Source organism: Melopsittacus undulatus, chromosome 1, assembly GCF_012275295.1.
Source record: "Melopsittacus undulatus isolate bMelUnd1 chromosome 1, bMelUnd1.mat.Z, whole genome shotgun sequence".
Lineage (NCBI taxonomy): Eukaryota > Metazoa > Chordata > Aves > Psittaciformes > Psittaculidae > Melopsittacus > Melopsittacus undulatus.
In genome coordinates, this window is record NC_047527.1 from 104,562,203 (window position 1) to 104,583,213 (window position 21,011).

Here is a 21,011-nt window from a genome sequence, read left to right on the forward strand (position 1 = left end):
CTGAGAGCAAGGCTAGTGGAGTTAGGAGCCTCTCAGCAAGCCTAGAAGTCCCACTGAGAAAGCAGAACATGATGCTGTTCTCTTCATCACCATCAGAGAAGGAGAGCAATTACAGCTACTATAATAAATGCAGGCTGTACTCTGTGCAACAGCAAGACGAGGGAAAGACCTGACTAGTTGTTAATTTATCCTGACAAGTGTTTGCATGAGAAAAAGGACTGGCAGTGGACTAAAAGCTCTGATTTATAAGGCTATTGATTAGTAGTGACCCAGTCAGGAAGAGCAACGGCAAACCGCTGCTTCAGCATTGCCAATAAGAGCAAAGTTCAGTGCAAACAATTCGTGTGTGCATATTTATAGAAGTATCCATACACTCATTACCATCCCAGACTTCTATTAACATATACATATATTACAGTTATGCATTCACCAGACCAGATGCGTACTCTCTTATCCTTCATATTGATTAGGTTTTTACACACATGTTGAGACAGATGTACTAGATATACTTGTTTTTAACTAATACATATTTATAAAGGCAGACAACCAAGTATGCCTCTATGGTCACAGTTTATCTTTGCTGCCTTGCTTCCCCAGGAATACAACACATTTCTCTTCAAGATTACTTTCCTTTTTATTGGTATCTCATCTTCCACACTGAAGCTGCTTCAGTCTCTAAAGTCCTTCAAATTACAAATATGTCTTAGGCCTCCCTGATGTAGTGTAATACGTATGCATCTCATGCTCCAAGTATGAAATATTCACTTGGTCTACTTGGCTTGCTGTACATAGAATATTTTCATATTGTACATATCAAATTTTTCCAGGCAAATATTTTTTCATCACCTTAGCGTTGGAGGACTATTTTCAGATGTATAAATAAGTTCAGTGTTTTAAAATCCTCATTTATACTAATGCTTTTGAATGTGACATGCAAACATGGTGCAAAACAAGATGTTCACCATTTGCCCTTTCTCTGATAACACAGAGAAATATTCTATTTCAAGTCCATGGACGTGACTCCCTCAAATGCCTTCTCTTCTCATGAACTTTCATCTTCTGAGAGGACAGAAGCCTGTAAACAGAAAATTCCTGACCAGTTGTACTGACAGGCTCTTGTCTGAAACTCTTAATTTCTTTTTCTCCATCTGTGCTGCATCAATCTATGTACACACAAAGCAAGGAAAAATATCAAGGATGCAGAACCCAAATGTGCTGGAGCCCTAGGAATCCTTTTCAGTAATATCAGCTCTCCTCATTTACACAGCTCATTCATATCAGTTATTATTCATATTTATTATTTTCCTTCCTTTCTTTGCTTAGCTTGGCAATACTCAACTGTCCTGGGGCTGATGGCTGGGGAAGCTGGAGCAGCCAAGTGGAAAAGCAAGGAGCATAATGCCCTTCTGCATATCAAGTCTTCCCCTAACAATCCATTAGGCAGGGTCTTCTCCCAGGTTCCCATCACTAAGTGAAGGATCTTCTTTTTTCTGCTTCTCAGGTGAATCAGATCAGACTCCAGAGTCCTGATTTCTACTTGCCATAAAGTTTCTGAGTTTTTCTGGGTGAGATTTAGCTGTTGGCAGGTGCCTCTTGGGAGATAGTGGCTAGAAGCAGAGGTCTGAAATCACAGGATCTAATGTTCAGGAGCCGTATCATGGATACTGAAGTCACTCAGAGACAGCAGTGCACACAGCAGGGTGATACCCACGGCAGCATTGGTACACTTTGCTTCCTGGGCAGCTTCTTTTGTAGTCACCATCAACATCTGTGACTGTAAATCATAGAATCATAGAATAGTCAGGGTTGGAAAGGACCTTAAGATCATCTAGTTCCAACCCCCCTACCATGGGCAGGAACACCTCACACTAAACCATATCACCCAAGGTTTCATCCAACTGCCAGGGATGGAGCATTCACTACCTCCCTGGGCAACCCATTCCAGTACCTCACCACCCTCACAGTAAAGAATTTCTTCCTTATATCCCATCTAAACCTCTGCTGTTTAAGTTTCAACCCGTTACCCCTTGTTCTATCACTACAGTCCCTAATGAATAGTCCCTCCCCAACATCCCTGTAGGCCCCCTTCAGATACTGGAAGGCTTCTATGAGGTCTCCATGCAGCCTTCTCTTCTCCAGGCTGAACAGTCCCAACATTCTTAACCTGTCTTCACCCTGTCTCTACAGGTTAGATGCATTGTCATGAATTTTTGCTTTAGGCACTCAGAAGGACCTGTTTTTTTTAATTCTTTATGGTACCAGGGAGCTTTTGGGATGGATGCTGTAAAGTGCAAAATGAACTACATCCTCTAGTAAAGAGAATGCAAAGTAGGGCGGTCGTCAGCAGAGGGAGGGCACAACACTGCAAATGTCATCAGCTAAGCAATCCAAACTTAAGATCTCTCTGTTAAATAAATAAATAAATTAGAGCTTTTTACTATCAAAACTCTCATTTGTACAGAAACTGCTCTGAGTATTAGTATAAAGTTTACACTGATCAAGGACTTTTCCTCATGGTCTGCCAGTGAGGAGGGGCACAAGGAGCTGGGAGGGAGCAGAGACAGGACACCTGATCCAAATTAGCTAATGGGGTATTCCACACCACAGCACGTCAAGCCCAGTACATATACTGAGAGGAGTTTATGGAGTTATCAGAAGCTCCCAGCTGCTCAGGGATGGGATGGGCATCAGTCAGCAGTTGGTGAGCAGTTGTAATGGGTGTCAGTTGTCTTTCTTGGGTTTGATTCCTTTCTTTATTTCCTGTTATTGTTATGATTATTATCTTTCTTTCAAATATCAAACTGTTCTTAGCCTATGGGGTTTATCTTTTTCTGATTCTCCTCTGTATCCCATTGAGGGGGAAGGGGTGAGTGAGTAGCTGCATGGTACTTAGCTGCCAGCTGGGGTTAAACCACATCAGTTCCAAGCATGCAAGCAGTTCAAGTAAAGATGTCTTGATGGAAAAGTTTATGTGCATGATAAATCATGATAGATGAAATATGTACTTTGTGCTTTCCTGAGAATAGACCTAACAGAAAAAAATCCAGCAATTACTGGTTTGCTTTTTCTTTGAAAACCCATTTTATAGTAATGTCCCCTATTAACTATAGGTATGACTAAAATTCACTGGGCTGCATGAACAGAAAAATAACTTGAAGAATCTTGTAAAGCATATTAGCTTTCATGCTAGGGAAAGTTCAGAGACAGCAGTCTGGATCTTCAAATATGCTTCCTGAATGCTGGTTTGAGCACTTATTATGAATAAATCTTGGATTCCACTTTTTTACCCCACTGCTACCCCTACAGCATGATAGGCTGGAGTGACTGGCAGCCATAACTTTTGGACTTCAGGCTATCTTACACTTACAGTCCTTTCAACCTTTAGTAATCTCTGGGAATTGTTATTTGTATTTCTTTATTAGTGTCATCAGGGAGCCTCAGTTTCCTTAACTGAGAAAGGGTGTTGGAAAGAGGCAGTATTTAAATGAACAACCAGAATGGGGATGCAATACAGAAGCTATCCCAGTCTGCAAAGTACGTTCAGTGACTGTGACTGTTGTTTTGCTTAAGTCATTCTTGGTTTGGAGATAAATAGCACCACAAATTGATTCATATGTAAATTTGTCCCATGTTGATACTATGTAGCAGAAAAAAATATGGCTCTCTAGGGCTTGCCTTCTTCAGTTCAAGGGGTAGCAAGTTCCTTAGTAAAGCTGGTGTGTTCAGTGTTTGCAGGAGGAAGAACAGAAGAAAGAGTGAGAAATCACATGAATTCCTGTTTTCCTACCAATTTTGTGCAATTGTGAGCTAGTCCCTCCAGCAGGTTAATAGCATATATCTCTGGAGGGGAGATGGAGATGGGGTAAAGGGGCATATTTCTGTTACAGAGATGATTTCTTTCAGAGCATCTGCACTTCAGGACCCACACAGTCCCCACCACTGTCTAATTGCTGAAGCTCACGCTCCAGAATGCAAAGGCCAAGCAACACAATGTTTTTAAAACAATACAGACCCAGCTCTCCTGGGCTGAGTAATGCCACGCTTCTATCTGCAGGAACAGTCAGTGTTTGTAATGGAAATGCTGATATCGTATCTGCAGTGACAATAGTGGAGGAACCATAGAATGTGCCCAGGGAGCCCCTTTATAGGTTTCAAAATGAAAACAGAGGCACATTCACAACTGTAATCTGCTCAGGACAGAAATTTTCTCCTTGTTATCTGTAGGTTCAAATTTTATGTGTCTTTAATTGCCTATTCAACACACCTAACAATTAAGGCAAAACGATATCTCTTCTTTTGAAAAACGTCTGAGCTTTACAATTAGAAGCAATTGTTCTCATTAACTGAAAGTGCAGCTTTATTTTCTGTTGATTTTTTTAATTTATTTATTAAAGCATTCCAAAGGCTTTTGAAATCCCATTAAAGGGCAAATGCTAATGTGTACTTTCACTACAGTCACAAAGGACAAACCAGGGAGTCAGCTCAGCACCTGTAGGACTCTTTAACCTCTGTATTTAGCATAAAGATAGTGATGTTTAAGTATGCTAAGCTGTGCTGGAGCATGACATTCATGTTGGACATCTTTCTCTCACAACAATCAGTAGCACACAGATTCTTGCTTCCTGGGACAATGGCCATTGCTACACTATGTATATGTTCTGTTCTAAGAAAATCAGTAACAATCCCTTTTGTGCTGCTGTTTGATGAAGGAAGACTAATTATAACTATACTGCAAACATAAGAAGATAATTGGGGAACACCAAGAACTTTGGAAGGCTCAGAATACTTGGCACAGGGTCAGCACATCCACAGCTGGATCAGGGAAATCATCAAAACAGAACACAAAACTGTGTAGGAACTGCAGTTGGTATGTCACATCAAGGTTGCAGGAGATTGGTATGACCAAGCCATCTTTCAAACGGTTGTCTCATTCAGTGATATTTCCTATCTGTTGCTCTCAAGTCATGTGGGAATGGTCAAACTAAAGACAGGCAGGAAAAATGTTGAGCTCAGATGAAAATGTTGAAGAAAATATATTTTGGGGATGGAAACACCAGGGCAGTTTTCGTATGTCCTGAATATCTCACTCCAAATACATGGTATTTATAATATAAGCAACATCATGATTTTGGTAACAGCATCACACTTTCAGTGGAGGAACTGGGACATCTTCAGCATCCAAGCTACTCTGCCTGTCAGTGGATACCAGGATTAAACATCAGTAAATGAAAGCAAGTCTCACTGCTTGCAAAGATCCTGCACAGGACCCTCAGAATCTCTCTTCACCCTTCAGCAGAGACCTGGTGCCTGCAGAGTTGTGTTGACTTATATGGAAAGTCATTTTTCATCTTTTCCTGTTCATGCTTTTGCAAATGGAAGCAAATGAATATGGCCAGGCTTATCTGCTGAAAACTCGCTGCCTTATTCTTCTTTCCACCTTTAAATTACTAGATACTGTATTTCACAGGGTAGCTCTGAAGGAAGACACAAGGCAAATGCTTCGTTTAACACTGCTTGACAAAATGATCTCTCATGACCTCCCACCAGCATCCTCCTTGCTCGCTTTAAGTACAGTGTAATTGCTGAATGTCTGACTCACCTCACTGTCTTTCAAGTACACTTCTATGTATACATTTTTAGTCATGACTTTAAAATGCACTGCTAAACGCTATCTGCTCATATGTCTATATTACTGTGGTGTTCTGGCTGGTATGCTTGTCAATCAAATGGATGCTTAACCTTTTCTTCTGAGAGGAGAAAAATAATGTGCGGTAATATTCATCATTCTGTATGAAAGCAGTACTTGAAAACTATATGCGTGTGTGTACTTGTTCAAAGGTAATTAGATTTCATGGATCAATCATAGAATAGTATAATGGTTTGCATTGAAAGAAGACTTGAAGATCACCCAGTCCTAACCCCACTGCCATGGGAGGGACACCTTTCACTAGACCAGGTTGCTCAAAGCCCTATCCAACCCAGCCTTCAACACTGCCAGGGATGGGGTTCCATAGCTTCTCTGGGCAACCTGTGCTAGTACCTTACCACCCTCACAGGAAGAACTTCCTCGTATCTCATCTAAATCTCCCCTCTGTCAGTTTAAAGCCATTCCCCCTTGCCCTGTCACTGCATGCCCCTGTAAGAAATCCCCCTCCAGATTTCTTGAAGGCCCCTTTAGGTATTGGAATGTTTGCATTGTTTCTCCCCAGACCTGGCAGCCATTTCAACCATTTGATTTGTGTTTTTCAGTCAGTGTCCAGCTCATCTTTTGAGTGGTTCACTGCTACTCTGACAAGAGATTCTGTATTCCCAGCAAAATCCTGGAGGATTCAGACCCGCTAGTAACAGGAAAGACGGAACTGTATTTGTAGTCTACATAAAAGCACAAATATATTGTTTGAACTGTGTTCATGTCTAGAGGCTCTCACCATGGTCCTACTGAAGCTGACAGGGAGTGAGCCGCATCCCCAGGAGGTAATTCATCCTGTCTTAATAGCAGTGTCTGAGCAAGGGGATGTATTAATCTCAAGGGGTGTCTGTAATTATAGTGGAAATCTAGAAAACTAGCCAAGCTAAATAGTTAGTATTAGCTGAAATGAATTCCCATCATGCTCTTTATATAGTCACAGTGTGATTAATGTGTTGGAAAATACCCCATCTAGAAAATCACATGTATTCTACAAGGGAGATTCATACTGATTCTTGTGACAGCTACCATAAGATGGGCTGAATAGTTCTGTTGTGGTGTTCCTCTCCTCACCAGCTATTCAAGGAGCCCAAAAGTAGATTTTTCAGATAGCCAGAGTAGTGACAGCAAGCCCAGTCTGGTGTGGTGAGTCATATTTGGCTACCTATTCCTTAGTTACAGTCTTTTTGTATAGGTTATTTTTCAACTTCTGATGAATGTTAGAAGCTTAAACATATTCACGGAGTAACATAACATGTAACACAACATAATACGTATAATTTAAAACCACATGAATAACATTCCCTTAAAGTTATTCTAGAGCATTCCAGTTCATGTTACTATTTTGCACTAAAATTAGGTGTCTTTAAAATCCATAGTTACTGTTCCATGTTGGGGAAACTGTAGGCCTAATTTGGACCTTAGGGACAGATGCTTGGCTGGTATAAATGGGTGCCTGATCCTCTGCATTCAAGTGCCAACTGGTTTGTGTTAACCTGCAGATTAAAATGCTTTTCAACCCTTAGTACATGTAGTCCAATGCACAAGGTACTCAGGAGAAATCTCACTGGTACTGTTCTCCTGAGGTTACCTGAATGATGCAGTTTTCCAACTCAGGTTTTCTCCAGGTAAAATATCTCTGTCAGAAGCTTTCCTGACTGGGTTCCAAGTGACTACTGGGAACCACAGAAAGTAAACCCAGCTTAAGTGGTTTCTGTTCCAGCAGGGAGCTTGCCTTCTTCCATACTACCTGATCTCATTTTCCCTGGCCTTCTCTCCTGGTGTAAATGAGACTTGATCCCAAAAACCAGAAGATGACTTTGTAAAAAAGTGATGACATAAAGTGTTTGCATTAAAAATTATTAAAGTACGATGAGAATTTGGGGTGAAGTAATCTTGCCACCTTCTAAGGTTTGAACAGTACCTCAGATGAATTTATAGTAGCTCATCCCTATGTTCTATAATTCATATGGATTTTTAATTCTCCTTCAAGAAACATACTGCCTACAGTGATGTGGATTTTTTACCTTATTTGTTCCCCCTGCTATTTCCAAGCTGGTAAGTGGGAAAGAGGCATCTTTGAGGCATAGACTAGAAAATATCATGTTTATATGTAATTTAGCTATGAGTAGTAGGTTATGTCTGACTCAGTGTAGGACTGCAGTGCAAATAAGCTAGTTGACTGAAGCTGCCCAGGATAACGGTGTGTGCTGGTTTTGGCTGGGATAGAGTTAATCTTCGTCACAGTAGCTAGTATGGGGCTATGTTTTGGATATGTGCCGAAAACAGTGTTGATAACACAGGGATGTTTTCATTACTGCTGAGCAGTGCTTATACAGACCCAAGGGCTTTTCTGCTCCTCACCCCACCAACGAGCAGGCTGGAGGGGCATAAGAACGTGGGAGAGGACACTGTCAGGGTAGCTGAGCCTGTTGAATCAAGGGATATTACATACCACATGATGTCATGGTCAGTGATAAAAGCTGGGCGAAGAAGAAGGAAGGGATAAGATTTGTGTCCTCCTAAAGTTGCTATTTAAAATAAATCAGATACATCATGTCTTTTTCTCTCCATCTAGTAGGCTAAGAGAGAGTGGTTCAGCTTTACAATGTCAATACTATAGAAACCTGAAGTTGGCTACAGTAAAACCCCTCACCCCCTATATCCCACTGGCAGGTCCCATGTGATAAGAGTTTACTGGGCCCAGCCCAGTAATCATCTCAGCTCTATCCCAAGATCATAAGTTGGCAATAGCCAATGACAGTTTTGTAGTTCTAGAATCTACAGTGCAGCTGCTGACAGGAAAGAAATTATCAGTTTTTTATGTGGGCATTTGTTCTCCAACTTGCAAATCAGAAGTCTAGAGTTTTCATTCAGTCTGTCTCCAGCAGTTTTTGTCTCTGGCCTTTTGCAGGGATTGCACTCTGTCCCTAGGAAAAAGACTGAACTGACATAACCTGGTCTCAGGGCATAGAATCACAGTTCATTGGACCCAACTTCACATTTGCTAGGAGAGCTCAATGTGCTGTAGAAGTGGCTTGAATTTATCAGTGCAAGAATGTCCAGAGACAGCTTTGGATTCTGAAGCATGGCTGTGAACTCATCTCACTCTGAAACCTAGGAGTGACCTGGGAGTTTCTATCTTCAGACTGGCACTGTTCCAGCCTTTCTTTGCCTTGACTGGGACACAGCTGCTAATCTTGAAAAATCATCAAAACTTGTCTTTTGCTAATTCATGGTCTGAAGGAGTTGCAGAGTCGTTCATTATGAATCATTTAACAGTATAATAAATCATGCTATTCCAGTGTCTTCAGGGAAACACTAATCAGTATGGGGAGATGACAGAAAGGAATTGTATATCACCACTGGGGGAAAGCCTAACAGGACAGTTGTCTGTGATCAGCTTGGGTCTAGAAAGACCTGAATCATCACAGACCCATTCCCTCAGTCCATAGTGCAAAGGGCTGCAGAGGTCCATGAAGTCTAATTACCTTTTTATACATTGATGGGAGCCAGGGATAAATAAGGGTGATGGAAAGTGGCATGAGGGTGATGGAAAGTGGTATTTTAGGAGAAAGAATTATAACTCCGTCTAGGTTAGGCTTGCTGTGCCAAAAGATGGGTAAGGCTACCCTAAATGGGGGGAAAAAACACTGAAAAACTAAGAAAATGGAAAAACTAACAAGCTGTTACAAGCTAACATCTTCCAATTCCCATGTTTTTCTCTCACTTGATCATTCCTTAGTGTTTTCTATCCTTTCACTTTTTATTGGCAGATAACCGCTGTATTTTACTACTCCCCTGTGATCTCTTCACATGCAGGCATGGATTTATTTTGATTTGTCTTTTTAATGATTTCTGAATATTTGATTCTAATGGTCACAGCATGGTCTGAGGTGAGGAAGTGCATCTGAACTGAATGGTTGATAATGTGGCTGACAGTGACCTGAATCATGTTAAGCGGTATTTCTGGAAACATCAGCCTGGCTCCAGACAAAGGTATCTTATTGGTAGGAAGGAAGTATTTAACCTATAATTTTACAGTCCTGTTTCATTGGTTTGAGACTACTCACTATGTACAATAATGTAACAAGAAAACATAACAAAAATAACCTGTCCCCTGATAACCATCCCACTTTTCTGCCAAATGACAGAGTTGTAATTCTTTCCTAGCACCATATAGTACTGAATTCATGTGAAGTTAGTCTCTTTGCTTATGATACTAAATTTGTATTTTATCTGTATTATGGTTATATTCTCTGTAAAGAACAGGGAAGGTGATCCTAATTTTAGGACATCATGATGAAGATGTAGAAAAAATGCATCTGCTTACCTACATTAGTAAGCCACAAATTTGGGGGTAATTGAGGGCAGTTTTCTCATTGGGTTGAAGGTGGCTGGGATGGGTTTCATAGTTTACATATTGGGATGGAAACATTCCTGGTTTTGCGCATTTCCTGATAGGGTTGTGAGGATTAGGGCAGGTCCATTTCTTTTTAAACTATTTGTTAGGCAAAGTTTTTCTTCCCCACATTCTTACTTGTTCTCATTTTCTTTATATGCTGAAATTCTTCCACTCCTCTCACATTTCCTTTCTCTGTGTTTCTTTTACCTGTGCTACACATCTGTTATTCTGCCTCTTCCTATCTATTTTCTCTTCCTACTTTCTAAAATCACATAAAATCCTCCTGCCTGGCCCATTTCTTCTTTGTCAGCAACCCTCAGGCTCTCCATATATTGATCTGTTATCCTGTATTTTGTCCTGTATTATTTTGTTGTCTTAAAACTGAGGCTTAACTGTGTAGGGGGCATGTCTTCCCTGCACTGACAAAACACAAGGCAGTTTACATGTTATGGACATGTTTCGCAATACTAATGACCTAGAATGTTTATATATAATAACTGGAGGCAAATTAGAGGCCTAAATTCTGCAGAAATTTCTAATTATGTGGCTGTGCCAATGACTTAATATTGATGGCAGTTCTGTTCTTTGATGTATGATGTGAGAAAAGAGGTAGCAGAGACCTGTTACAGATTTTGCCTTTTGCCTTATTCCACCCTTACCAACAGTAGTATCACCACCCAATTTTATCACAAATTTCTGAGGTCAGAACTGTGCAGCATTTTATAGAGCCTAAGTAGCTTTGCAGTTATAGTATTATATGGCAAACTATCAATAAAAAAGGGTGGAAGCAAGAACAGATATATTTTTAATATATTCATCAACTTAATCTCAAGATTTTTAAACAGCCTTTTCTTTTATTACAGGTACACACTGACCAGCAATGGGCAGGCCCCATACTCTCTAGAGTACTTGAAATCTCACTGGGATCTTTACAGCAGGTTGGCCATGTGATGTGTAAATTCTGGCACGCAATCAGCAGTGAGATCTTCAAATATGCGTCAGGAATAAATCCTTATAAAAAGCAGAGTCTCAAGTATTCAGCTTCTGCTAACATCAGGTCCTAAGTAAGTTTCTGGGCCACTCCAGAAAGCAAAAGACATCAGGTTATCAGAATTTGTTTTTTATTGGCAGTTGAATTTCTAAACAAATCACTGAGATGTTTACGCTAACAAGCTGTTTTAGCACCCACGTATAAAAAATACAGTTTACACGCATGCATGAGTGATGCACATGAGTATGCCCACACTGGCATGCATATAAGCACCCCCACTCATACATGGGAGGAAAAAAGATTGAGAGGATGTTTTGCGCCATTACTCTCAAAGATATTGTAGAACAAATTCAGTGAGAAGTTAAGCTTTGTCTGCCACATTAAGTCAATGTGCATTAAAGGCACAATAAAGATGCAAAGACATCAATGAGCACAACACCCTGTGCAGTCAGAACTGACAGGCAGAGGTCTCTGAAAGACGTAATTTCTTCCCTTTCTCTTTAAAGATTTGTTTGAAAGTAGCAGTGAGCATAATTTACTGTACTAGCAGGATATAAATTGTTTTCTGAGAAAAACACTGGGCTTTTGCCTACATATTTCATGCAGCTGTGATTATAGAACAAGAGGGTTTAGGAAACTCGCCTCATCTGATTGCATTCTTGTTGTCATTCATTTCTATTTCTTTGTTTTGTTACAATTGCAGAGACATTTTGTGGTTTTCATTTTATATCAATTAATGTTTATTTTTTAATCGAAACAAATATGTCATAGGAAAGTTATTCCTTTTAAAGAAGGTTCATTACCCAAGTTTCAGGTATCTTTTAATCTTTCCTCTCTCAGCAGTCAATCTTCCCATGGCGCTCTTAGACCAAGATTGGCTGTCTTTAAGGGGAGATTATGGGATCATCACAGCTGTTTTTTCTTGTTTTTGTTTTTGTTTAAGAAAAGAAAAAGACAAGATGGACAAGCTTGTGTCAAGAATGGCAAAAGTCCCTCTGATTCTGCATCTAAGGGTCCTTCCTAATCTTGTTTTCCATTATTCCATGGCAAACCATGACTTCATCAAAGAAATTCCTGTGTGTAAACTATGAAATTCTGAATGTTAAGCGAGCTTACTGGCCTGAGCCTTGACAACCTAGATCAAGAAAGAGAGTCTACGTTCAGAAAAAGGTTTGGATAAGGACAATCTATTGATCATGCTCTATAGTGTCTTCCCTGTGAATTAAGTCCATCTTTGTTGTGAACTTCTTGAATAAATTACTTCTCTCCTCTGGTACATAAAACTATTACAGCATCGTTTTTACAGGAGATGTAACACTGTGAAAAGCCTGGCCACATACATCTCTGGGTCGACTGGCATGTTCAGTTTTGTACAGTTCCCTGCATCTACAGCTGTTTCTTAGGTGTGGCTAAAATGCTGCTCAAACACCTTTTTGATATCTAATGAATCTGATGTTGCTTTTTTACCTATGTTCTTCATAATTATTGATTCTTTTTGTTAGGATGTGGTGTGCCATTTACATTTTATTGCTAATTCTGAAGTTGAAGACTTATCTTCTATTTGATTAATGACACTTTCATAACAGTGCCCTTGGATGGGTAATTTAGAGCTGAAAACCCACATAGCTCTGTCTATTTTACTAATGGATGGGTATTTAGTGACAATACAGATTCAAGAATCTTTTCTTTTAAGGAAGCCAATGGGAAAGTCAAGTATATACTTTTTATTATCCCCAAGCAGTGGTAAATCTTGGAAATAAATTCCTTCTGAAAGAAGTATCTATGGCATGGAATCTACATATTTTCTTAATCTGAGTTTTTACTAAAACTTATACAATGCAAACATTGTGTAGGGGGAAGTTCCAAAAAAGCAAATCAAGCTCTCACTACAGACAACTCCAAAGCCATTCACAGTTCTTTCTGCCTGGACAAATAAAGTCATAAAATAAAATATCTGCTTGCAAGAACTTCCCCAGATGTAAGATATCACCACAATAACAATATGTATTTTCTTCAATAACTTCACATCCAGAGAAGATATGAATATGGGTGTAACAGGGTCTTTCAGTGCCTCTCAGAGTAAGAACAGAAGGCTATGTTTGTGCCATGTTGGTAGGCAAATAACTTGTCATTGTTTGTTACTTTATGAAAATCATTACAGGTTGAACTTGGGGGTTTGGGGATTTTCTTAACTACTTCTGTGTCTATTCATTTGGGAAATAACTATCTGTGAGCTCTTTACGGGAAAACCAAGTCTTTGTTGGGGATGCTCCACAGTCTCAAGAGTTTTATTTGGGTTTTCCTGCATAATGAATGGCAGGGAGGAAGTCTGTGTTGAGAAAGTAAAAGAAAATCTTGCTCTGCTAATTCAGTACTTAAAGAATTTGTTCCTTTTTTTTAAGCTGAAAATTTGATTCATCACGAATACAGAGAAAATGTAGTTAGAGGGTGTAAGCTTCTGGCATAGTATTTTGTACAGTACACAGCCATCCATGGGGAAATGTTGTAAGGAAGGTCCGTTTTTGTTCCACTTATTGGCTTTTCCTCCTTGGACAGATTCTTGGATGATAAATGTGTTTAAAAATCCATTACAACCGGTACATTGAGCTGTTTTCAATTGGAAAAGGGGAAAACAGCAGCATAAACAATTTTATATTTCAAATGCAATTCATGCTGAAATGTTCTGCTGCAGCATAATTTAAACTGCAGACAGATTGGAACAAATAATGCAAAACTGCTTTGTTTTAAAATATTGGTATGGATAAAAAAATGTATTATTCAAAGGAGCTCTTTGGACTAGTTCTGAAATAGAAAATAATGTATGCAGATGGTCTTACATATATATGTGAGAAATCTGAAGAAGCAATAGCACATGGGACCCAGCTGTGATCTCATCAGATGCTCTACAGGGATGCTGTCTAGCTTGTAAAGTTTATTTTTGCTTCTTTCTCTTCCACTTCCAAAGGCCCTGCTAAATATTTTCCATCTTTTATCCTCTTCTCTACTGACCTTATTTAATCTTCTATTGCCTCTTCCTTTTTAGACATTGTAGATAAGAATATGGTCATTTGTCAGCTTACTTATACTTCTATTTTTCATGTGTAGTAACACTATTTTTGAACTCTTCATCTGCAGTCTGTCTTAAGTGACCACAAGGAAGATATCTTCTGTGTTTCCTACTCAGACCATATCTATGCCACTTTAGAGTGGTTTTTTTGTCTGCTTGGAAGGCATTTGGGACAGAGGCTGCTTTGAGGCCTCTGAGTTACACTCATGTTATTGCTTGATCTGGAAGGAGCCAGTGTACAAGTCTCCTTTGTAATATGGTGGACATCACTTCTTACAGAAAAGCTCTTCCTGCAGCTTCTATGTGAAGTCCTATCATCAAGGAGTTTAAATAATCTTGAGCATCTTGTATTTGCTCCCAGTGCAAATACAGTCTTGTCTATCAAAAGAATGGAGTAGGTGGATGTTCTCCATTTCAGAAGCAATAGTGACCTACACAGCTGTGGGAATCACTGACTGCTGTAGCACACCTCCTAAGTGGAAACTCAACTGCAATGAAACATTGTATTTCTATCCTAGAAGCAGCTGGACCTGTTGCACCCTTTTATTTTTAAAGAAGCCATCAACAGCATTTTATTTTGCAGCTCACACACTTCAAGCAGAAAGCATTGAAGTGCAGTTGTACTTAGTGCCTACTTACATTAAATCTTTAGCTCATAGCTCATGGAAAATATGTGTTAGTTGTTGGTGAGGATTACATCATGGTAGATTCTATTTGATCAGAAAACAAAGAGAATGTGTCTGCAGGAGTCTGCAGCGCTCTCCTCCCTCTTGAGGGCAATATGCTGCCTGAGAGGCTTTCTGGCATTGCTTGCTACCAGTGGAAGTAGCAGCATCAGGGTTCAGGGCTGGCAGAGAGACTGGAGCATGATGGTGACTGCAGTCTGCTGCTTCCTCTGTATGACTGCCACAGCATCTGGGCCCCCTCACTTAACGCCCATCACCAAGCACATTTCCCTTTCCATTCCCATCACATATTTAGTATTGAGAAAGGAGCCGGGATTTTTCTTCTACATCACAAGCATCAGGCCCAATGTTAGCAAACTGTCAGGGCTGATGCATGCTGGTAGCTCTCTGTAGAGAATACTTGGGCATTGTGGGGGACCCCTAGGCCAGCAGGGCAGATCTGTGGGGAGCTGGAAACATCCTTGAATCCCAGGCATCAGTCACGTTAATGGAGACAGGCTGACAAGTTTATGATGCTTCAGCAAGAAAAGAGCTGCATTTTTGTACTCAGTTTTGCTCTGGGAGAGATGAAAGGCATTTGCCACAGGGCTGGCAGGTATTTTTTCAACCTCTTCACACTCAGCAGCTGTAGATAGACAAAATCATCTTAAACCCTACAGCCTTTCTCTGTACCTGGACAACATCCTGAGTTCATGATTAAATCAGAAGGAGGATGGCCTTCAGCAAATGCCATTGCTGCCCCCTGGGTCAAAACTTATAGTGACCCTCCAAGGGAAGCATCAGACGTTTCCCTCTGCGGTGCCCTGAGTTTGAAATTTTTTCCCCTGTCAATAAATGGCAGCCAGAGCTTTCTGATCACCTGAGATGCACAGGACCAAATGAAACTGCTTGCTATTATAGTTAATTTTGAGGCCAAAAATAAAAGGCTGGTGCTTTAGCCAGAAAAGTTATGGAGCATGCTGTAGGAGTGATCCGTAACTGTTGCTATGTACTGACATGGAATGACCCCAGGCTGGTGTGAATGAGGGGTTAACATTTTCAGGCTGTGCCTAAAGATAAAAAGATAGCTGTTGCAAGGGACTGCAAACCTTATGTGCAAGGAGATGTCTCTGTCTCTGAAGTCAATATTGCCATATTTGTAGATGACTGAGAGAGAATCTTGTGTTAGCCTTTCTTTTGGTGTGTGAGTAAGAGACAATGTAGACTAAAGTACTGGAGAAAAATATCAGTAGGCACAGAAGGCAGCAAGTATATCTAATTTCTGACTTTGGGAGAATTGGTGATGGGAGGAACATTTCAGAGCAAAGACTGAAAAGAGTGTTAAACTATTTCATCTGCCTGATGTGATTTGCTGCACAGTTTTCTTTCACCTTTTCAGACACAGAAACTTTATGTCAGGTGACATTTTATATAAAACCAGATCTCAGTAAATAACCAGATAAGGTTGAGGGAGGCTTTTAATATCAGCAATGTCCGTAAGTACCTTTAATAAGTATGGTACTAGCTGTAAAAGTGACTGCTCTTTATGAACACCTCAAATTGGAATGTTCTCTAGGATCCTATAGATGTGTAGATATAGTCTGTCTTTGAGCAGTAATTGTGAAGCTCACACAATGGTATTAATATGCAGACTGTGCAGTGTGACTGTAAATGCATTCTACTGCAGCAGAAGGAATAGCAGCTTGTTTTTGAAATTGAGCTAAATATAAAAAAATAGAGGTAATTTTTTTGTGGGAGACACTACAGACTGTAATTTTGGAAGTTCTCAAGAAAGCAAGATCAAGCACCTGGACCCTCTTTAGCTAAACCGTTTACCACTGTAAGATAGATATGTTGATTCATTCTCTTCAGTATCAGTGTTTAGATTTTCAAAACCAACTAGTTATTTCTGGCACTCCAGTTTCCAGTTTCCTAGGGTTTTTTCACTATCCAGAGACCTATTTTTTTGCAAAAAAAAACATTGAGAAATCAACCATCTTCAATGAGAATTAAATTGGATACTCAAAAACCTTAGTTCATAGAATCATAGAATAGTTAGGATTGGAAAGGACCTCAAGATCATCTAGTTCCAACCCCCCTGTTATTTGTGAATAATCCAGATAATTCTAAAGTGAATATCCACCATTTATCTATATCAGAATCAGTTAATGTCAGAGAAACATTTAAAACTGATACCAATTCATTAATGTTTTACATGTATGCAAAAGGAAGGAATAAACTATTCATAATGCACACTTTAGACAGAACGTGCTGGGATTAAATCCAGCGGTTTAATTTAAATATGAAGGATAGCCTTCTAGTAGCAGGACAACACTTGAATAGTTTATTGAGGAGGCTGGGCACTTTCTGTTGTTTCAAGTTTTTGTGAAAAGCTCATATACCTGCTAAGAATGATCTGTCAGATCTGATCCAGCTTTGCAGAAGATTGACTAGGTGAGCTCACAAGGTATTTTTCAGCCTTATTTTCTGTCATTCTGTTAAGATACATATATATATGTCATACTATATGATACATGCATTCTGAACATCATGCATATGATGTGACTGTGATTCTGTTCCCACATATGCACATATACAGGGCTTACAGACCAACATATATTGACAGTTTACAGACATGGCCTATTGGATGAGTATTTGGATTTGTAATTCTTCACACTGTAGAATGAAGGCCTAATCAGGCTAGTAATAATGAAGGCTACTGTATTTGTCAGTTTGGCAAGAGCAGAGCAGATGCAGAGGTTTTGCTGAAGAGCCTGCTCTGTTTCAGCCCCAAGAAAAGTCTGCAATGGCACCACAAGGTGGCAGATGAGCTGCAAAGATGACAGATTAATGGCTGCAAAATAAAACTAGTTTGCAAATCATGAGTTAAAACAAAACAAAAATAAAGCATTAAGGATGGAGTCTTTGTTGTGCTTTTGGGTGCTTTCTTAAAAAAAAAAATCAGTGCTTCCTATTATGTAAACAAAGTAAATCAAGTACCCCTGTCCCCATTTCAACATGCTTGAATTCTAATCGCATTCTATGGTAACTAAATCAACCATGGACAGTTTTTGGGTAAGCTCTTTGCCTTGGGAATTATTCCAAAAAATTTACTGTATTTGGTGTTTCATCAGTGTTCAGACTGAATCAGTTCAAGCACGAATTAATTTTTATCTGATGCTTTGGAACTGTAGTGAAGGAAAACAAGAGTTTCCTTCAGACTAGACCTGCTTCTTCAAATGCCTTTACATATCTGATGCTTGTAGCAGAAAAAAGAGAAGTGATACAAATTTGGCAGCACCTATTTTCCGCAGTTCAGAACCGATAATCAGAAAGAGTGAGCAGGGGATCCACTTCTGGTCTGAGTGATATGTTCAATGCCTGTTAGACACATCTGAACAGTGTGCTCTTCCTGAACTACAAAAAGTCTGTTCTGCATGACTTACAACCAAGCTCAAAAAAAATTCCTCCTGAGCTGCTTTTGCTTTACTTTCAAGATGGACTAAGCTATAAGTACTGTCTGAACCATTCCCTACCTCAACAAATATGAAGCAGACAGGAAACATCCCTAGCTAGTTCTAATTAATTTCATTCTTTCTCAGTCTACACAAGCTAAGCCCCATTCTGCCCCTTGAACACATTAAGGTAAATTAATAAACTTCCAGGATATTTCTTGCTGCTTTAAACCACTACTTCAATTTTCAGATGCTATAAAGCCCCACAGCCTTCACAGAGAACCTCTGTCATTGTGTGTCTGGTCAATATCCTCCTGGCGATCCTGGGATTGAGACAAGGAAGCTCCTGTATGCCATGATGTGTTCACTGTCACAGGGATGCTCAGATGATGAATGTTCAAAAGAGGCTGTTTTAGCCCACCACTGGGGCTTCAGTGATCAGACTGATGTACCTCAGAGCCTGTGCAACGGGCAGCACTGCAGATGTCTTGGCCCTTTGACACCATTGGGTTGACCATCTCCCCTCTTCGCTTTGTAAGTGCTGTTTTACTTGTTTTTTTTTTTTTAAGGAAGACCACGTTCTTCAGACTTTTCTCCAAAACTGATGCGATCCTGTTCTTGTAAGAACAATTTGAGGCACAGAGTAGCTTTCAGTGACAGCCGCTTGCTAGCAGTAATAAACTTAATAGAAACAAAAACATGCTGCCTGTTAATGGAAACATTAATAAGAGTTCCACTGCTTTTGAAGTTTTAAATGATTTCACTGAATAATTAAACAGCAATTTATTGTTTTTGTTTTGAAAGCAGTCCTCTCACTCTTCAGCTTTTTTTTTATGTTGTTGATTTTCCTGTGTTTGATCTTATGTCTGCTATAGGAAGGATATATACTGAAGTACTTTTAAAACGTAAAGATAAGTGAACTTGCTGCCTGTGTTCTTAAGAAAGGCTTTGCAATTATATGAGTGAGTCTTTTATCATAAATAATTCAGCCAGTATTAATTAAAAATTCTTGCTTAGTAATCACGGGGTTCCATATCTCTTGTTTATTAGTCTTTGTTTTATTACAATAGTCTTTTGTAAGTTATTGTCATTAAAGTTTTCCAAGTATATTGCAAAGGGATCAAGTGACAGAGTAAGTGGCTGAAAAAGGATTGCTGTCAATATTTTTTAAAGGTTCATCCTATTTCCATTACTTTCCTTACCTCACTGTCCGAAGAACAAGAACAGCTGAGTTTTCAGAGTGCAAATGAGAAACGTTCACAGTGCTTCATGTTTATTGTTGGTTATGGTGGTTAATCAGAACAGTTAATGATTAAATTAATCATAATTCAACACAATTAACAATGCTTTCACACTTTCTCTGTTTCAAAGGGTAAGTATGTATTAGTAGCTTATACCTATCAACAAATCCATTCTGTTATTGTCACAGAAGGAAAAAAAGAAAGATGTTATGAGATTGTCCTGGTTTCATCTGGGATAGGGCTAATTTGCTTCCTAGTAGCTAGTACAGTGAGTGCTGTGCTTTGGCTCAAGTCTGACAGTAATGCTGATAGCACACTGATGTTTTAGTTGTTGCTGGGCAGTGCTTACACTATGTCATGGACTTTTCAGCTTCTCACACCACCTGACCAGCAAGGATGCTGGGGGCCACAACAGGCTGGGAGGGGATACAGCCAGGACAGTTGACCCAAACTGTTTATACCATGTGCCATCATGCTTAGTATATTAACTAGGGGTAAATCTGTCTGGTGGCTGCTGCTGAACTGCCTGGTCGTTGGTCGGTGGGTGGTGAGCAATTGTATTGTGCATGATTTGGTTTGTATATTTTATTATCATTATAATTATGCTATAATTATTTTTATTATTTCATTTCCTTTTGTGTTCTATTCAACTGTTTTTATCTCAACCCATGAATTTTGATTTTTTTCCCCAGTTCTCTTTCCCATCCCACTGCAGGGGACAGAAATGATTGAATGTGGTGTTTAATGGCCTGCAGGGTTAAACCACAGCAGAAATACAGATTTCTGGAGTACCTAAGCTGAACAACAAGAATGGTAAGCTCCTGGCCTTCAGGTGGTGTAAGGATCTACGCTTTGGTATGACTGCCTTTGGGGGAGTCAAGGATATTAGGTGCATTGCAGGTATGTGCACAAGTTCTGGAAGCATTAACAGAAGAGTCTAATGGCTCCTTGCTGGAACTGGCACAGCAGAGACTCGAAGTGCTGATTTCCTCTAAGCTGCAGTATTTCACTAATGAGATAAAACAATTTGATTCATGTAGTGTTTGTTCACTCTTCTCCTTTGCATTTCCCAATTTATCTTGGTTAGTTATTTCTGTCCCTAAACAGCGGTTTCAACAAAGCCTCATCACTGCAAGGAATGTGTTTTTCATCGTTATCACAAACCTTATAAAAATCAAGTGCTCTTTTTTCAATCAGCTCTTTTGATATTACTCTTCAAAAATGAACTCACTGGGATTTGCCATTCAGTGAATTGTTTTCTGAAGGGTGGAATGACATATATTATTAGCTTTATTGACCACATCACTTTGAGTATTTAAAATTTTAAGCAGCAGTGAAAAGACAGTTAAGAAGTTATGAGGAGTACACAGTTTGTTAAGCCTTCTGGACATTCTCAGTCTCTTCAATGTTTCAAATGTTCAAAATGTTCAAGTGTTCAAAAACAAAATGTTTCAAATTTCGTCTGACATCCTGAATGAAGTCAGTATTTTTTCAGAAAAGC